This window comes from Caretta caretta, chromosome 27, assembly GCF_965140235.1.
Source record: "Caretta caretta isolate rCarCar2 chromosome 27, rCarCar1.hap1, whole genome shotgun sequence".
Taxonomy (NCBI): Eukaryota; Metazoa; Chordata; order Testudines; family Cheloniidae; genus Caretta; species Caretta caretta.
Genome location: NC_134232.1, coordinates 7075189 through 7094141, shown reverse-complemented (window position 1 = coordinate 7094141; position 18953 = coordinate 7075189). Strand labels below are relative to the sequence as shown.

Here is an 18953-nt window from a genome sequence, read left to right as displayed (position 1 = left end):
TACATGCAAACAAGTCATATTCTGGGCCAAATATATCTTTGATATAATTCCATTCACATTAGTTAGATTATATCAGGGTTAAATCTGACCCACTGTATCTATTACACACCAAAAAAAAAAAAAAAAAAAGATGTTCAGAGAAAGTTATATAGCTTGCAAAGTCAAGCACTCAAAAGACAGGAGACAGCAGAATAATGGTTGCCAGAATAAGCTTTATTCTACCCCCTTGTGTGTTCATCCTATGCACTGAATGAGGCAGTAGTCCTATGAAAACAACATGTGATCATGTAATTTAAAACTGAATCATGATAGATTAGCACAAAGGGCAAAAGTTGCACAAGAAACAGTAAACCTGACATTTCCTAACTTCTGAGTGCTTGTCTTTGAAACTGTAACATTCTTTTAATGAAATTTTTTAAATTTAATTTTCCAAGGGATATTTTTTTTAAAGGAAAAACAAATTCTATTGTGTGAGACTAACTCCCCCCACCTCCAAAATCATGCATCTTCATCCGAGTTTTAAATTCTGAATATTCAGCACAGTAGTACAGACTTCTACCATTTGAGCTACAGGACCATCTACATTAGCTAGTAGCAGGAGAACGCTATCCCAGAAGAAGTGTGCTGAGTCCACGGGATGTGTTTTGTGGGAAGCCTGTTTTGGCTGCATTCTCCCCACATGGGAAGTGCGGTGTTCTTCCCCCATGCAGTTTTCCTGAGGGGCTGGGAGAGGGGAGTGGAATGCTGGGGCCATGTAGTTGGGGGAAGCCCAGCCTGACTCTCGCCTCACTCTCTGACTCTATAGCTGGCCCAGGCAGCTCCGAGACATTGCCAGTACAGTGTGTGCTGCGGCTATGGCAGTAGTGGTATAAACCGTACTCTTTAGAATGTTTGCATTCAGTTATTTTGGCATGCTGCCAACATTTTCCTGAAGAATACAAACTACAAGAGGAAAATGACCAGTTCTAGCAGTTTATCACTCAGCTAAACCTGAGCAGACTTACATGGGACAAAGGAAAGGCACTTCTGTAGCCCTAAGAAAGGGATAGTCAATTATTTTTTGGCAAAGTCCCAATTTCTTAGTCAAGATATAGTCAAGGTCCAAACTGCAAAATTTTTTAAAAAAACAACAAAAATGATAAGTAAATAAAAAGATTTCAGGGTCAGTTCAAAAGCATCTGGCAGTCTGGATTTGGCCCGCGGTCCACCTATGGACTACCCCTACCCTAGGACTTTCGCCCCCCAAATTTCAAAGCCCTATTCCAAACAACAGAGGTATTACAGCTTCTCAGAAAAAGGCACAAAAATCTTTTATAATGGAAAGTGCTAGGCAACCTTTAAATAATACAAAAATCAAATGCACAACTACAAAACGGGGAATAATTGTCTAGGTGGCAGCACTGCTGAAAAGGATCTGGGGGTTATAGTTGATCACAAACTGAATATGAGTCATCAGTGCAATGCAGCTGGAAATAGGCCAATATGATTCTGGGGTGTATTAATAGGAGTGTTGTATGTAAGATACAGAAGGTAATTGTCCCACTCTGTTCAGCACTAGTGAGGTCCCAGAAGGAGTATTGTGTCCAGTTCTGGGCACCACAATTCAGGAAAGATGTGGACAATTCAGGAAAGATGTGGACAAACTGGAAAGAGTTGCAACAGTTCTCTGTGCTGTAGCTCTGTGCTGACTGGAGTACAAGCGCCCCACGGGCCACAGACTGAGAACTACTGGTCCAGAGGATAGCAGCAAAAATGATGAAAGAATTAGAAAACCTGACCTGTGAAAAAAGATTGAAAAAACTGGGCACATTTTGCCTTGAAAAAAGAAGACCGAGGAAGGACCTGATAACAATCTTCCAACATTATTTACTCCTGAGGGAATTGTGTGCCAAAAAAATAAAAATTCTGCACAAAGCATTTTAAAATTCTACACATTTTCTTTGTCAATAAATACACGTGGAGGCTCCAGCATGGCAGTCGGGAACACAGGCCACTGGCTGCACGGAGGTGGGAGATCACACTTCCGGGACAGGGACTTGGCAGTGAGGCTGCACCTGACCCTGACACAGTGCTAGGTCCGGGCCTGCTCAGAAACACCCCGGCGCCCTGCCCCTCCAGGCCAGGTGCACCAGGAGTGGGCAGGCAGGCTCAGCCCAGCAGGATCCAAGTGTGGAAGGGCTTAGTGTGGGGGGATCTGGGTGTGGGGTGAGAGGGTTCTGTGTGGGCAGCTCAGTGGGGGGTCCAAGTGCAGGGGAGATCTGGATGGATAGGGGCTCATTGGGGGGTTCCGGGTGCAGGGACAATGGGACTCTGCGGGGGGTCCAGGTGAAGGTGGCGGGCTCACTGAGGGGGGCTGGGTGTGGGGGACTTAGTAGGGAGGTCTGGGTGCTGGGGGAGTAGGGCTTGGTGGGGTGGGGGGCTGTGTGCAGCTGGTTGGGACTCAGTGGGGTTTGGGTGTGGGGTGGTTGTCAAGGTGGACGTTTGACTTGTGGAGCAGGGGTGATCTCGGTGCAGGGGTGGGGGGGTCAGCAGGGACATCCAGAAGTAGGAGGATGGGACTTGGGGGAGGGGGGGAGTCAGGTGCAAGGGTAGGTGTGGCTCAGCGGAGGTGAGGTCTGGAAGCAGGTGGGGTGGGGCTCAGCAGGGAAGGTCAGGTGCAGGGCTCAGCGGGGTGGGGGTTTGGCTGTGGGAGGCTTGGTGGGGGGATTCTGGCTATGGAGGGATCTGGATGTACATAGGCTGAGCAGCCAGGGGAGCAGCTCCTTGTACAGTGACCCCCTTCCCCTGTGGCTGAGGAACTATGGGGGAAGAAAGCTGGGAGGGGAGGGTGCGGCGCCGGGGGAGGTTTCTGGGGGTGGGTCTCACCTGGCCCCAGCTGCTCCATGTAGGGAAAATGTGCTCCTTCCCCAGCCCAGCTTGGACTAGCAGCTGAGCCTAGCACAGGGTAGGAGCCACCAGGCAGGGCGTCCCCAGCCCCAAGTGGGGTTGGGGAGAGCTGGGTGCCCGGGGTTGGGGTTCTGGGTGACACTTGGCAGGGTGGGGGTTCAGGTGTGTGTGGGGGGTCTGGGCATGGGGGGAGTCTGGGGATGGATGCACAAAGACTGGACTGACCCGACACCAGCTGAGGTGTCCCCAGCCCCGGTCCCTCACAGTGATTTACCTCTCTGCCGGCTGCTCTGGGTGCTCGAAACAACGCGCCCATACTGCTGGGGAGGTTCATGTGGCCGTTCTTGCAGCTTCCCTTTGCTTCCCCATCAGAAAGTCATTTTTCTGTGGGGAAGCAAAGAAATCTGCGGGGCACATGAATTCTGCATGTGTGCAATGGCACACAATTTCTTCAGGAGTACAATATGTTAAGGGCTGTTATAAAGAGGATGGTGATCAACTGTTCTCCATGTCCACTGAAGGTAGGACAAGAAATAATGGCTTAACCTGCAGCCAGGGAGATTTAGGTTAGATATTAGGGAAAATTTTCAACTATAAGGGTTAGTTAAGCTCTGGAATAGGCTTCCAAGGGAGATCACAGAGTCCCCATCATTGGAAGCATTTAAAAACAAGTTGAACAAACACTTGTCATGATGGTCTAGGTTTACTTGGTCCTGCCACAGCATGGGGGCTTGACTTGATGGATTCTTGAGGTCCCTACCAGCCCTACATTTTTATGATTCTAAGTTGCTACCATTTCCCACTATAATTTATATTATTGAACAGGAAAAGGGTGAACACATCCCTGAAAATGTTAAGTCTCTAGCCCCAAAAGGGAAAGTGGCGGGAGGGAGGAAATGTCTGTTAACATTTTGTATGAAGCAGACACAAACCAAGGTATATTATCCCTTTTAGTGTCTTTGGGCCTACAATACCACCCAAGGCCTACATCATACAAGGCCTACATCATACATCTGTAGAAAAAGTGATTATAATCCTATGGGTGCCTGGTTTCTGAGTAACAGCCGTGTTAGTCTGTATTCGCAAAAAGAAAAGGAGTACTTCTGGCACCTTAGAGACTAACCAATTTATTTGAGCATAAGCTTTCGTGAGCTACAGCTCACTTCATCGGATGCATACTGTGGAAAGTGTAGAAGATCTTTTTATACACATAAAGCATGAAAAAATACCTCCTCCCACCCCACTCTCCTGCTGGTAATAGCTTATCTAAGGTGATCACTCTCCTTACAATGACAGGTTTCAGAGTAACAGCCGTGTTAGTCTATATTCGCAAAAAGAAAAGGAGTACTTGTGGCACCCTAGAGACCAACCAATCTACTTGAGCACAAGCCTTCGTGAGCCACAGCTCACCCCATCGGATGCATCCGATGAAGTGAGCTGTAGCCCACGCAAGTCCATGCCCAAATAAATTGGCTAGTCTCCAAGGTGCCACAAGTACTCCTTCTCTTTTTTCTATGGGTGCCTGCTGCACATAAGGATATAGTTAGACACTTCTAGGAACCTCAACAATGTGTGTCCTTGAAGGAAATGCATTGATATGCCTCTGAAACACAAGCATATGTAATAAGGTGTGGAAAACCACATCAGGGTTATACTGTAAGCTAGAGAAAAAAGGCTGTACATTACAAGAACATTTAGCACATTGCATATTCAAAAAATGGTGGCAACACCATGAGTTTTAATATGTGTGACCGAAGTTTCCTAAGTGACTTGAGGCAAATGGATATTAATCATAGTGGAAATTAAACACATAGTTGCAATGGTAATTGTCATGTCATGGGGAAAATATAACTCCCAGTATTTGGGTATAGGTTTCAGAGTAGCAGCCGTGCTAGTCTGTATCCGCAAAAAGAGAAGGAGTACTTGTGGCGCCTTAGAGACTAACCAATTTATTTGAGTATAAGCTTTCGTGAGCTACAGCTCACTTCATTGGAGGCATTCAGTGGAAAATACAGTGGGGAGATTTATATACACACAGAACATGAAACAATGGGTGTTACCATACACACTGTAAGGAGAGTGATCAGGTAAGGTGAGCTGTTACCAGCAGGAGAGCGGGGGGGGGGGGGGGGAGAAAAACCTTTTGTAATGATAATCGAGGTGGGCCATTTCCAGCAGTTGACAAGAACGTCTGAGGAACAGTTGGGGGGGGGGGGAATAAACATGGGGAAATAGTTTTACTTTGTGTAATGACCCATCCACTCCCAGTCTTTATTCAAGTCTAAGTTAATTGTATCCAGTTTGCAATTAATTCCAATTCAGCAGTCTCTCGTTGGAGTCTATTTTTGAAGTTTTTTGTTGAAGAATTGCCACTTTTAGACCTGATACATTCGTTAGTCTCGAAGGTGCCACAAGTACTCCTGTTCTTATTTGGGTATAGACAGACAAGAAAAATCAGGAGCAAAGGACTAAAATCAGGGATAGTCTCTAATATGGAGGAAGAGGAGATGAAGAAAACAACTGAAGTAGTCTGAATTGAAACAAGCATTTAAAAACACATAGCTGTTTTATGAAATCCTCCTCCCCTGACTAAGGAATAGAGCAGGGGTTCTCAAACTGGGGGTCGGGACTCCACAGGGAGTCGCAAGGTTATTACATGGGGAGTCGCGAGCTGTCAGCCTCCACCCCAAACCCCGCTTTGCCTCCAGCATTTATAATGGTGTTAAATATATTAAAAATGTGTTTTTAATTTATAAGGGGGGTCGCACTCAGAGGCTTGCTATGTGAAAGGGGTCACCAGTACAAAAGTTTGAGAACCACTGGAATAGAGCAATGAAGTATTTTTCAGGGGTCACTCCAGGAGAACGAGGAGGAGTAATGTATCAGAGGAGAGAACTGATGGCTTGGTACAACAACATTCCATGTTAAGCTCCCACCTCAACTTTCTTATATTTGAGAAATTACTTCAATTGTGTCTCGGAATTATAATAGTCTCACAACACAAGTGGTAATCTACACAATGTTCCATATTATGCATCAATACCTTGGTAAAACAGAGTAAATAAAGACACATTTTCAGTCTTAAACCACTGAAAACTAAGGAAGTCAAATATATACTTGTTACCTGAATTACAGATTTAGTATCTTTGGGATTTTTCCTCCTCTTAATACTATTTAAAAAAAAGAGAGAGAGAGAACTGAAAAGAAAATCTGGTATCAACTTTTTCCAGGGATTTGCAGGTAGTGACATGTTATTGCATTTGCTGGGATTTTGAACGCTACACAGTATATAAGCAAAATCCTGGCAAAGAGTTGATTCTGTGAAGGCTGTAAAGGGCCTGACAGGCAGTTAATCTTATGATGCAAACGCCCATCGAAATCATGAGGGATTTTGTACTAATCTCTATTATGGGGCCCTATTCTGTCAATATGCTGGGTAGCTATGAGTCAAAAATGATGCCCACATATTGAGAGAAGAGTCTTTAGATTGTAAACAGCACTTTGAAATAACATGTATTAAAAATTGTTAAATATTTCAAATCACTAATTTGCCATTTCCATTTTTCCTTTTTTTTTTTAATTTATAAAGCTTCATTCACATTATGGTTTACTGGCTTGCTGTATAAAACAGCACTTCTAAAATAATCTGAAATGTTATGGGTTTGGTACGTCTTTAATTAAAGAAAAACTGAGTTGACTTAAGTAATTAGTTCCAAAAATGTACATATAACATTTAGTTTTAGAAATGGTGTGGCCAATTTCAGAATGCCGAAAATTTAGACAAGTAATTTATGAACCCCTTCAAAATGGAGAAGAATGCAAGCATGCTAAAACAAAAGTGTGTGTGTATACACGCACACTTACATCTGCTGTATTTTTAAAAACTCTCAAAGTCTATCTGTCGATTTACACATTTGGCAAATCAAATCAGGAGATACACAAAAATGAATGAAACATCAGAAATCACCCAGTAAAAAATTGCACAATACAAAAAAATTACAATAGAATTATGTAAATGAAAGATCATGCTACATCTCAGCAGCCTAATTTCATATTGTTTCCAAGAATGCAAACAACAGCAGTTCAAGTCAGGAATAGAGGCTACTGGTAAAGTGCTGATGCCAAAGCCCAGACAAAATGATTTTTTTTTTAAAGGGAGATCATAGCTCAAGTCTCAAGTTTGTCACATGGCTTACAACCTAACAGAAAAATTAAATGGAAAATATGTATTTTTAGAAAATTCAATCTGAGATACTTTTCAGAAAATTCAATCCTTGTAATTGCTGTGTAGTTTAGAAACGTAAGAGAGGGTGGGCTTCTAATCCTACCTCTACTCCCACATAAAAATTAAAATTTTAAGTCAATGTCACTGGCAAAAATGGGAATATTTAAATAATAATTTAAAAAAGAAAAATAATTCAAAATGTTGAGTGGGACAAATGTCTAAAATGACATTACATATTTTAATCAAGACCCCCTCATAAATTGTATGTCACATGGATACCATGTCCCAGAATGACACTTCTTTGTATTTTTATCTTTTAAACATATTATGTAAATGCTCCTATTTTTGCCAGTGGCACTGACTTAAAATTCCCATTTTATTTGTCAGGATCATATATATTGTCTTTTTACTCAAATATATGTGGCTGAAGGTTCCCTAATCCACTCATAAATAACATCTGGTTTCAAAGGGTTTTGCATACATAGCAAAAACACTATTTTGGTATCACAGTCTGACTACGATAACTGCTATGACCTTCAATGGTCGTACTATTTAAACAAAAACAAAAACGGTTACTTGTAACACCTCTACATAATAAAGATACATAATAAAACACTGGATTTTTTCCATTGCAATACATATTATGTAAGAAATACTGCAATTTTTTGCAAGGGAAGAGAACACATTATGTAAGTTTTGTAACAGGTAGCCAAAGGAATAATAATTAAAACACATCTGATTCATGTGAGAGCAGTCTCCTAAAGGCTTCCTTGTATACTACAAGTGTCAGAAACCCTTACTCTGCATTGATTTTTCTACAGAGTTTAAATTAGGCCTAAAAAGGCTTATATAATTTTAAATCAGAGTCCATGCAAGACACAAAATTGTCCACTGCACATACTCACAAGGTTTTGTTTTTCCTCCCCATCAGTCGGTAGCATGAATTCTTTTCACCATTAAGTCGAAATGCCTGTTAGTTCATAGGTAATGTTGTCATGAGAGCAGCACTTCAGTAAAAATCCTCCTCTGGTCCACACCTCACACTGTCCCTAGAGCTAGCTCCACATTGCTACTCAGAGCGTCAGTGTGATGTTACAGGTGACATCTCCTGCAGCTGATGTCAAAGCTTGGTCGCAAAAGCACAACAGCAATCTCCCTAAGGCACTTGCTGTCCCTAATGAACATCACTTTTGCATCTTCTGGGTCCCCAAAGGAGCAGATTCAAGGATGATTTCAGGAAAGCTTACACAGACACTAAGCTCTCTCTTCATTAAGTCTCTCTCAGCATTAAACAGCTTTTCTTTCCAGAATGCCGCAGCATATGTAGACCGTATGCCTCCTTTGGGGAAAAATGAAGTATTTTTACACACTCTCTCTCTATGGCGCAGTTAAATTTGCCTTTTTGTTATAGCACATTGCTGAAGGAACAGGTAAATAATGGCGCAGTATATCAGAGTGAATGATTCACTGATGTTCTCCTGAACATTCAGGAGTAACACGAAAGGCTAGCAATGCAGCCCAGGTCCGGAGCTGATGAATGGTGCAGTGCTGCTGTTGTCATGGCGACTAAGAGGAAAAAAGCAGCACCATATAAGGAGTTGTGACATGGATTCCGGGAACAATTTCTACTAAAACACTGTAAGCCTTCAATGCTTTAAAGCTGCAGCATCCTCTCTCATAGGCTTGTGTACAGTTTTCATTGTTTAGATTTGAGCAGTCATAACAAATAGTCACATACACAATCACATCAACTGAGGAAACATTTGTATTGGGAATACTGCACCAAAACACAATGTAAGTGAATGTGCTTTTGTTCTTATTTCAAAGATTCCGCTTGGAATGGTTAAGCAAAAAGAGTGACAACATGTTTGGCTATAACCTGGGGAACCTGTCAATCAAGAACTGCAGAAAAGAACAAGACCTCAGATGCTATGTAGCTTCATGCAGGTAGCCTTTATGAAAGTAGGCACTGGATTAACCAAACTGCAGCACCATCAGCTGGCTGACTGACAGAGCAACAGTGGCAATGGTTAGAGATACAGCCACTCCTTCCACAGGCAGAAAAGGTCCTCAGGACAACCTGTAAATCAGCCACTGTTGTGCAATGAAGGTTGGCAGCACTGTAAAGCATCCAGGTTCCAATAAGACACAGACACTGCAGCAAAAACCAACCATATGTATAGTTACATAATAAACTGTACACCAGAAAAAGGGTTACATTCCACATTGTCACAAACGGGGAAATTTCTAAAAAACTGTTAATGTATGAAATTTCTTTCACACTTGTACATGTCTCCAAATACGTAAATACCATAACCACAAAGAAAATAACAATTATTAAAACTGTACATCTTTAAGCACTATTCTGTTTGTGTGTGGGTGGGGAGAGTGGGTGGAACAGTGCCTCTATCATTAAAAAATCTTCAAGTGTTTCTATTATTAACCCTGTTGTACCTTATTGGCCACTAATTTGTGAGCTCACATTTTCTCAAAGTATGGCTTGAGATGAGGGCATACTAGCCTATTAGGAATCAGCATTATTGATTGTCTTTATTAAGTAGTTTAGGCCTACATCCCAAATTAAAAGAAAAAAGCAGCTTAAAATTCTTCTAGCATGTTAGGGGAATTTCTGCTTCCTTGTTCCACACACAAAAGACCCTCTCATTACACCCTTCTCCCCTGCCCCCGAGGAATTATCAGGGTTTTTTTTCCCAAACAACACACTCAAGAGTGTTTATGGTCCCAGTTTAGATTAAACTGATTTTTAAAATCATTATTTTTTTTTAAAGTTTTCTCCTTCATGGTGTCACTACAAAGCAAAGTTAATGCTTGGTTTTGGAACAATAAGAACATAAGAACGGCCATACTGGGTCAGACCAAAGGTCCATCAAGCCCAGTATCCTGTCCTCTGACAGTGGCCAATGGCAGGTGCCCCAAAGGGAATGAACAGACAGGTAATCATCAAGTGATCCAGGCCCTGTCACTCAATCCCAGTTTCTGGCAAACAGAGGCTAGGGATACCATCCCTGTCCATCTTGGCTAATAGCCATTGATGGACCTATCTTTCATGAATCTATCTAGCTCCCTTTTGAACCCAGTTATAGTATTGGCCTTCACAACACCGTCTGACAAGGAGTTCCAAAAGTTGACCGTGCGTTGTGTGAAAAAATACTTTCTTGTGTTTGTTTTAAACCTGCTACCTATTAATTTCACTTGGTGGCCCCTTGTTCTTGTATTATGAGGAGTAAATAACACTTCCTTATTTACTTTCTCTATACCATTCATGATTTTATAGACCTCTATCATATCCCCCTCCCCCCCGTCCCCGTCATCTCTTTTCGAAGCTGAATAGTCCCAGTCTTATTAATCTCTCCTCATACAGAAGCCATTCTATACCACTAATCATTTTTGTTGCCCTTTTCTGAACCTTTTCCAATTCCAATATATAATTTTTGAGATGGGGCACCACATCTGCGTGCAGTATTCAAGGTGTGGGCGTACCATGGATTTATGTAGAGACAATATGATATTTTGCCTCTATATAATATTATATTATAATATAATATTATAATCATAATATATCTCTTAAGCATTTTACTCAAAATATGATACACACTCATTGTTAACTCCATCTTAATGTAGTTTGTACCTGAGAATTCTTTGTCTTTCTTTCTTTAATTAGAAACATTCCACAAATGAACACTAAACAAGAAACTCATAGAATTCTACTGTATAATATTTCTAATGATTTTAAGAGAGAAAATTTTAAAAATTACTTAAGATTGATATTATAACTCAGACGGCCAGATTCACTAGTACGCTTTGGCTACTTTGTTCTTCTCCAGAGTGGTATAATACAAAACATACTGAACAGTTAAACGGAGTTTAGATTAATGGTCATTTTTTCAGTTATTTTTCACAACTGAACATTTACCTGTTAGTAGTGGCTGGTGCATAAAATCTTCATCAGAGAAATAAAGTTCTGCCCTCTTTCAAAATGGCCACCATCTGCTATTGTTCTCAAAGACACTGAGGCTACACATAGCCCTTAGTTAAGGTGCCCTCTTTCAAAATGGCCTATTGTGCCCAGAGAGACTAGGGTTGCCTACCCTCTAGGATTGCCCTGGAGTCTCCAGGAATTCAAGATTAATCTTTAATTAAAGATTATGTCATGTGATGAAACCTCCAGGAATTCATCCAACCAAAACTGGCAACCCTAAGAGGAACTAAAGTCAAACTGTCCTCAGGAAAGATGCCTATACTGCCAGGAAGTGAAGAGGAATACTGCAAGGAATAGCTAAGGGCAGCCCATGGCCTCACTCCCATTGGGAGATATCAGCCATTTTGAAATAGGGTAGGTCTTCAAGAAATTTTGTATACAAGAACATTATTTATCTGCTGGGATACCATCTCTGAAATGCAAAAAAACTGGCATCCACCCCCCACACAAGGCAAGCCCACTGCAAACCCAACCTCCAACCACAAGGCAACTCCACAAACCCTCCCCCTTCAACAGCTGCTTTAAGATTGTGGGAAATTCTTGGTCAGGATTTGAGAGAATTCATATAGAGCTATTTCATTCAAAGTGGTGAATATATGGAATTATTTGTGTGTTGAATTCCTCCATAAATGAAATTTAGTTCCTTATCTGTAAATATGTGGCTACCTGGAAGATTTACAACCCTGAAGGTGATCCTATCTCAGCCAAGAAATTGCCAAGCCTAAGGGTAACTGAGCTCTGGTCCCTAAAGGACACAGAAACCCTGCAGCAAGATATGCCTCTTTACTATACGCATAGATCCACTTAGCCAGGTTACCTGCAAAAATATGTCACTGGCAACAGCAACAACTACCATTATAAGAACTCTGAAGATGACTCAAAGCACCAAAAAAAGACATCAGGGCAAAGATGAATAATGGTCATAATTTGGTTCCAGTAAAGAGTTCAGGTATGTTTTCTTTAAAGGTGTTTGGAGAGAGCCATCTCATCTTTAACATCAGCCACTCACAAGAAAGCCATCTGCTTCCCCCCCCGCTATGATGCTTCTTATGATTTCCCACTTGAATTCCGTGCAGGCTATGAAAGCCTTCAGTCATTTGGGCATTCTCCTAATCTTTACGAGACAGAAGACTGGTATTTTGGTGTTTTTCTGTATCAGGGAGTGGCTTCATTGTTGGAATATATCACAGGTGCTACAGAGCTGCCATTAACTCCTTGTTTTTTCTTGGGTCTGATATGATGAAGAAAGGGAAGAAATACTTTCTGGACAGAGGTAGTTTGAATTTTTTGTGATACCTGCTTTAGTAAACAGTCAGCACCTATTGATGGTTTGTGATTTCCTTGGCTAAACTGTTTAATTCTGTCCCCATTTGAGCAGAGGGCTCATTTGTCTCTCAACAGCTCTAATAACCAGAACTAGGTGAAACAGATCTGAACTTGGACCAGGTGCTAGAAAAATGACATCTATCACATGAAAAGCCACAGACCCGCTATTCCTGCAGCTTCTCCTATTATAGTGAAGTATGAAGGGAGAAGTATCCCTGACCAACGCCCAATCTCACCAGGCATCTTAGTAAAGGACCTCTCCGCAAATAATCCAAAAATCCCACACTGGCAAAAATTCCAATTGTTCCTTGTTTGAAGGTCGAGAACCTGGAGAAGAAAGGACAAAATATTCCAGACTGGGAAAGATCAGCACCATTTTGTCAGCACAATGTTCCTGCTTTCCTATGCTCTGAGGAGGACCTGTGATCCTCAGGCAGCACAGAAGGAATATCTGGCCTACTAGTATGGAGAAAATTTGGAGCTCTAAGAGACAGTGAGCTCTGAGGGTGGTTCCAGGTAGTAAAATCATCATCTCTAGAAGAATATCTGCAATTACCCATGCAGGAGAGGACAAGGGAGAGAGCAATAATTCTGATCAGGGAAGTGTAAAGCAAATGCAGAATTCATGTCCCCTGTAGATTTCTTTGGTTGCTCACAGAAAAATGACTTTCTGATGGGGAAGCAAGGGACAACTGTAAGAGCACGTCATTTTGGGAGCCCAGAACTGCTGGAGGAGAAATAAATGACTGTACGATGCCCCAGGCAGTGGCTTCTACCCTGAGCCAGGCTCAGCTACTAGTAGAGGACTTTTTTTGTTTCACTGGGTCATTTTGAAGTGTTCTCTACTGAAAAACAAAATTTTTCATGTTTGTTCTTCAAATATATAGTAAACAAATATTAAAACGTGGAAATATTCTAATAGACTGTCACAGGATGAGCTTGGCTTTTATGGGGAGTCAGTTCCCAGGTTTGGCCTGTGACTGGTTTTCTATTAGATCAATGGAATTGTGGAACCTGTCGTTCAGGCACCATTGGTGTTACAGAAGTGAGAACAAGGCCTTCTGGGAAACAAAGTTGTATAAAGGCAAGCTACTTTTTTCAGTAAGCGGAGAGAAAAGCTACTACCGATGGGCCTCTGCTGTCACCAAAGTTTGGGCATGATCTTTGGGAAGTTTCCAACCCAGAAACAGCTGGAGAAGGAGACTGAAAGGGGCTGTGCTGAAGAAGGGCTGGAGTGGAAGGCTTAGGGGTAAGCCAATCTGGGAAGCAGCACTGAGGAAATGGTGAAGAGAATGTGTGAGACCGGAGTGGGTAGCTGCTTCACACTCAAGGGCCCAAAATCCGGGCTGAAGCGGCTGGGCAAGTGAGAGCACAGACTTCACTATGTCTCCGCAGTGCCACCTTGAGGTGGTGTGCTGCAACTCCTTCAACCAAGGGGCAAAGAGCTATTTGTGGATGGACCCCTGAAAGCAAGAAGAGTGAATCTTTAACACAAGGAGAAAAGTTCATGGTCACACAGAGTAACTGGAGAGAGGGCTGTGCCCAAAGAAGGGCAAAAGACTTTGTGGAGCTCCCAGTACCAAGAGATGAAGATTTGGATTTGTGTTCTTTGAAGATCCCTTTATTCTATTAAATCAGTATTTCTTTTTTTGCTGATCTAATTATCCTTTCAATTTGCCTGTTTGTGTTATAATCTTCCAAATATTCCTTTGTACCAGACTGGTTATATAAATGTAAGCAGAGTCAGGATGAGCTCTACCCTGACATCTGGTGGCAAGCCATGGTGGGCTGTGGAAAAGAACTTCAGGGGCTGATCTCATTTGCATAGGCACACCCACCCACCTAGATGGTCACTTTGGCTGCTGTAGGAGCCCCAGTTTCTCTGTTATCGGGGCAGGAATAAACTGTTATTATCCTGATTATGTGAATCAAGGACAATGGAACTGTACTTGGCCTTTTGTTATGATATAGGGACTCACCACCAATTAAGCAGCACTCGCTAGGCAAGGGTCATGGGTTCCAAAATCCAGTGAATGGAGAGAGGCTGGGGATAGGTATTAATACTGGTGGCATGGGCCCCCTGGTGAGGGCCTTACATGCTAATTACACTTCCGCCTCTCTCCACTGTGGAATATCAGAGCTAATTTTGATTCCATTAGGAGTCTAGTTACAGGCTGCTGAGGTGAATTCACTTTGGGCTAATGGTGCACCAGCATTGAGGCTCCCCTACTACAAACTGAAATCACAAAAGAGCTAAAATCACTGAGTGTTGTGTTAAATAGTGGGGGAGCCTGAAGATATATGGTGGATCAGTTTGCAGGATGGCTAGTGGATGGGCTAGCACCAGCAGGAGAGTGAATTTGTGTGGGGGGGTGGAGGGTGAGAAAACCTGGATTTGTGCTGGAAATGGCCCACCTGATGATCACTTTAGATAAGCTATTACCAGCAGGACAGTGGGGTGGGAGGAGGTATTGTTTCATGATCTCTGTGTGTATATAAAGTCTGCTGCAGTTTCCACGGTATACATCTGATGAAGTGAGCTGTAGCTCACGAAAGCTCATGCTCAAATAAATTGGTTAGTCTCTAAGGTGCTACAAGTACTCCTTTTCTTTTTAGTGGAACAGTGGCTGGTGGAGCAGAGCAGTTTGCGGGACGGCTGGAGCAGCTCATGGAGGTGGCTGGTGGAGCAGAGCCCCATGGAGAGGTGGGGCAATCAGCTTTGGAGCACATAAGGTGCCCCTTAACCCTCCCCCCCCACATCTCCACCCAGGTTGGGAGGTAAAACTCTGCAGATAAACTTTTGAACTCTGGGGCTGCCCTGACCAGGGAGAGAGACTTTTGGGTCATGGGACTTTGGGTTGCTGGACTCAAGAACCAAAGGGAAAGGACACACCCCAATTTGCTTGGGGTGGGTTTTTTGCTCATTGTGTTATGAATCCTGTTGGTGGTGTTTCCCCAACATAATGCCACATTGTTTCTCTCTGTTATTAAAAGGCTTTTTGCTACACTCAGACTCTGTGCTTGCGAGAGGGGAAGTATTGCCTCTTGGAGGCGTTCAGCGGGGGTAGTATATATTTGTCCCAGGTCACTGGGTGTGGGCTTGAGCCGGTTTTGCATTGTGTTATTGGAATGGAACCCCTAGATACTGAACGCTGCCCTTGTTGCTGCCAACTCTCACGGGCAGAAGGGTTACATAAATATTTAAGTCTTTTTTGATTATTATTATTATATTAGTCTTTACATCCTGACATTAGTCACATTTGTTCCTCTTATGGTTTTCTCTGAATTTTTATGGTAGCATAGTCAGTAATTTCTAAGATATCTTTGGTTTTTCTATACTAATTTCCTCCATACATAGTAATATTCAAATTACTTAAGGTATTTTTCATTTCCTCAGTTTTGTATTGTTTCCTCAATAACTGTATGTTTAAATACTTTCTATGGGGTACCTCAAATACAGTGTATAATGACTACATCTTGTCAGACTATATTCTTAGCAGTTTCAATCTTACTTAATGCATCTATCTTGACTCTCCCTAGGATTAAATACAAAATAATTTCTGAAAGGGCACATATTCTAAAAAATGCATAAGAAAATAGTGTGCAATTGCATACTACTATTTAGACCCAGCACTACTCTTTAGAAATATGTTCCCCTCCTTATTTTTGGTATACATGTTATTCCCAATCAACAAAGTATCTTCAAGGATCAAACTCCAGATGTCTGGCTCTGTTATAGTTCATATATATTAACAGCAACAAGCAGGATTCATCTGACCACCTCTCTTGCCCTTAACATCTATTCAAACTGCTCCTGCCACATCAAGGAGAATATTTGTATCACTGTTATTACATGCTGAGTGCCATCAATATTGTTGCTGTTGAACAAAACATGGAGCAAGAAATGGCCTCTTCCACAAGTATCTTATAATTTAAAATTAACTATCAATAAAAATGGGACACAAAATGCACTACGGGCCGAGGACTAACTACAGAATCATGCCAATTATTTTAAAAAAATAAAAATATGGCAATCCTTCTTTGTCTGCAGTATTTTATATAATCTGTCTCTGTCAAGTATCATTATTCACCAATATTTGCCCATTATCCAATATACTTTTTTCAAATACTCTCAACTAATTAAGTACCCAGGTCAAGTATTTTAAAGTACCTGACTTTTTTTGTGGTCCCATCATAATTATGTCAGTTTAACTATTTTTATACAAGCTATTTTTAAACCAAACTCAGTTATATTATTATATGGTACCCTCCTTCATTTTGTGACAGGCAGTTTTTCGCTTGTTAGCCTCACCTTTCTTTACAACAGCTTCCAAAAGATTCTAAGGCCTTGTCTGAACTACACAGTTTTGTCAGCAAAAAGGAGCTTTTGCCAACAAAACAGTGGAGATGTACACACTACAGTGCTACTTTTGTTGGGAAAACTCTCCTGTTTTGCTGACAAAATAAAACCATCTTGACAAGAGGCATAAAGCTTTTTGCGGAAAAGTTAAAGCAACAAAGCGTCAGTGTAGAATTAGATGTTGCCGTTCGTTATGTCACCATAACTGGCCTCCTCCAGTATCCCACAATGCCCACCATCACCGCTCTGCTCACTGTTTTGAACTCAGCTGCACTGCATACAGCTACGCAGGCATGCACCCCTCCCCTTTCAAAGCTCGGGGAAGTTCTGACAGCTGAGCATGCCGCTCTGTTCCAGCAGCAAATCATTAACTCAGAATCCTACTCTTCCCCCACACTAGGAACACAGTGGCAGGCAGGCTGCGGCTGTGTGGAGTGGGGGTAGGAGGAAGAACTGCTGTACTGTGCAGAACCAGGGATGGAGGCGGTGGCTGATGGGGGAGGGGATCCCCCTCCCCCAGGACTGGTTGCTTCCAGCCACTGTCTTAACTTAAAGAGACAGCATGCCAACACACTCTCTCTCCCCCAACACACACACTGTCTTTCTCACTTACACACTCCCCCCCACTCTCATACACTCCCCCAACACATACTAGTCTTTGTCTCTCCCCCCTACACACACACACTCCCTGTCACACACTCTCCCCCCTTCCCTTCCCATTTCAGCTGAAAAACATCTGATAATCTAGTAGGATGCTCATGGAAAGATGGGATTAAGAAACTTGCATCATGTGATGCTCTACCTGTCTCATGAGTAAGGCCCTACCAAATTCACAGCTGTGAAAAACATGGCCCAGGCTATGAAATCTGGTCTCTCCCGTGAAATGTGGTCTGCCCTGTGAAAAGTGGCTATTGTAGGAGGGTCGCAATATTGCCACTCTTACTTCTGTGCTGCCTTCAGAGCTGAAGGTCTTGGGGCTCTTACTGTGCACCAGGCTCCAGCTGCTACTCCTGGCTGGGCTGGGGAGGGATGGGACTTCCTCTTCCCAGTATAGGCTGCTCCTGGGACCAGGTCAGACCCATCTCAGTGAACCTCTCCCAGCTGCAGGAAGCTCTGCGGCTGCTTACTGGGACACCAGCTCTGAAGGGAGCATCGCCACCAGCAGCAGCGCAGAAGTAAGGGTGGCAATATTGCAACCCCCCTACAATAGCCTTACAGCCCTCCCACAGCTCTCTTTTGGGTCGGGACCCCCACAATTACAATACCATGAAATTTCAGATTTAAATATCTGAAACCGTGAAATTTAAGATTTTAAAAATCCTATGACCAAGGAATTTACCAAAATGGACTGTGAATTTGGTAGGGTCCTACCCATAAGTCACTGCAAACCTTTCCCAAAGCACCCTGCAGTCAGTTGCACAGTGGGATAGCTGCCCACAGTGCACTGCTCTCTGTGTCGTTGCAAGAGCTGCTAGTGTGGATGCACTCTGCTGACACAAGGAGCATAGTGTGGACATGCAACAGCAGTTTAATTAAAGCGGTTTAGTTAAAGCAGCATCACTTTAGTCGATAAAACTCTGTAGTGTACACATACCCTAAGTTTTTGCAGGTTTTAGCACCACACAAAAGTTTAAGGTCAGGACAGTTAAAACATGTAATGATATACTGTATGTATATGTATACATATATGTAAACACATGCAATCTAAAAAAAAGCCTATTAAAACATGAGTAAGGCTGTAAAGTGAACCAATCTCAAATTAGGAAACTCAAGAATTAAGCTAGCCCCTGTGTAAGCTCAGTTCTATCTCCTGGTGCACATACATTATCAGTCTTTAATTATACAATTGCATACTATTTTTTCCAAAAGACCCCAGCCTTACTATAAGGCAAAGATCAAATGTTAACAATTCTAGCCTGAAGGGCTACATTTTAGCAAAGTTATAAGCAAATGGCAATAGAGTTTAATGAAAAGTGTTAGCAACCTTAACACATATTGCTAATATATTGTAGCTGGTGTATATTAGACTAGGGAAACTTCACTGAAATCAAGGAATTTACATAATTGTAACTGAGATCACAATCCAGCCAATTAGCCCTTTTTAAAAAAGATTTTCTTTTTCATTGTTGACAGTATGGCTGAACAGGGCAAATCAC

At 42.3% G+C, this 18953-nt stretch overlaps 1 protein-coding gene across 14 annotated transcripts in view; it reads right to left on the bottom strand.

Annotated features, from left to right (window-relative positions):
* TANC2 (tetratricopeptide repeat, ankyrin repeat and coiled-coil containing 2) overlaps positions 1-18953 on the bottom strand; it is a 713825-nt gene that overhangs the window by 287288 nt on the left and 407584 nt on the right. For 2 of the 14 annotated variants that reach the window (XM_048830458.2, XM_048830459.2), the window contains exon 1: positions 8017-8628. The exons of the other annotated variants lie outside the window; for them this stretch is intronic. The gene's annotated coding sequence lies outside the window, so the exon portion shown is untranslated. Of the gene's footprint in view, positions 1-8016; positions 8629-18953 lie in introns of those variants that run through there. 14 annotated transcript variants of the gene reach the window in all.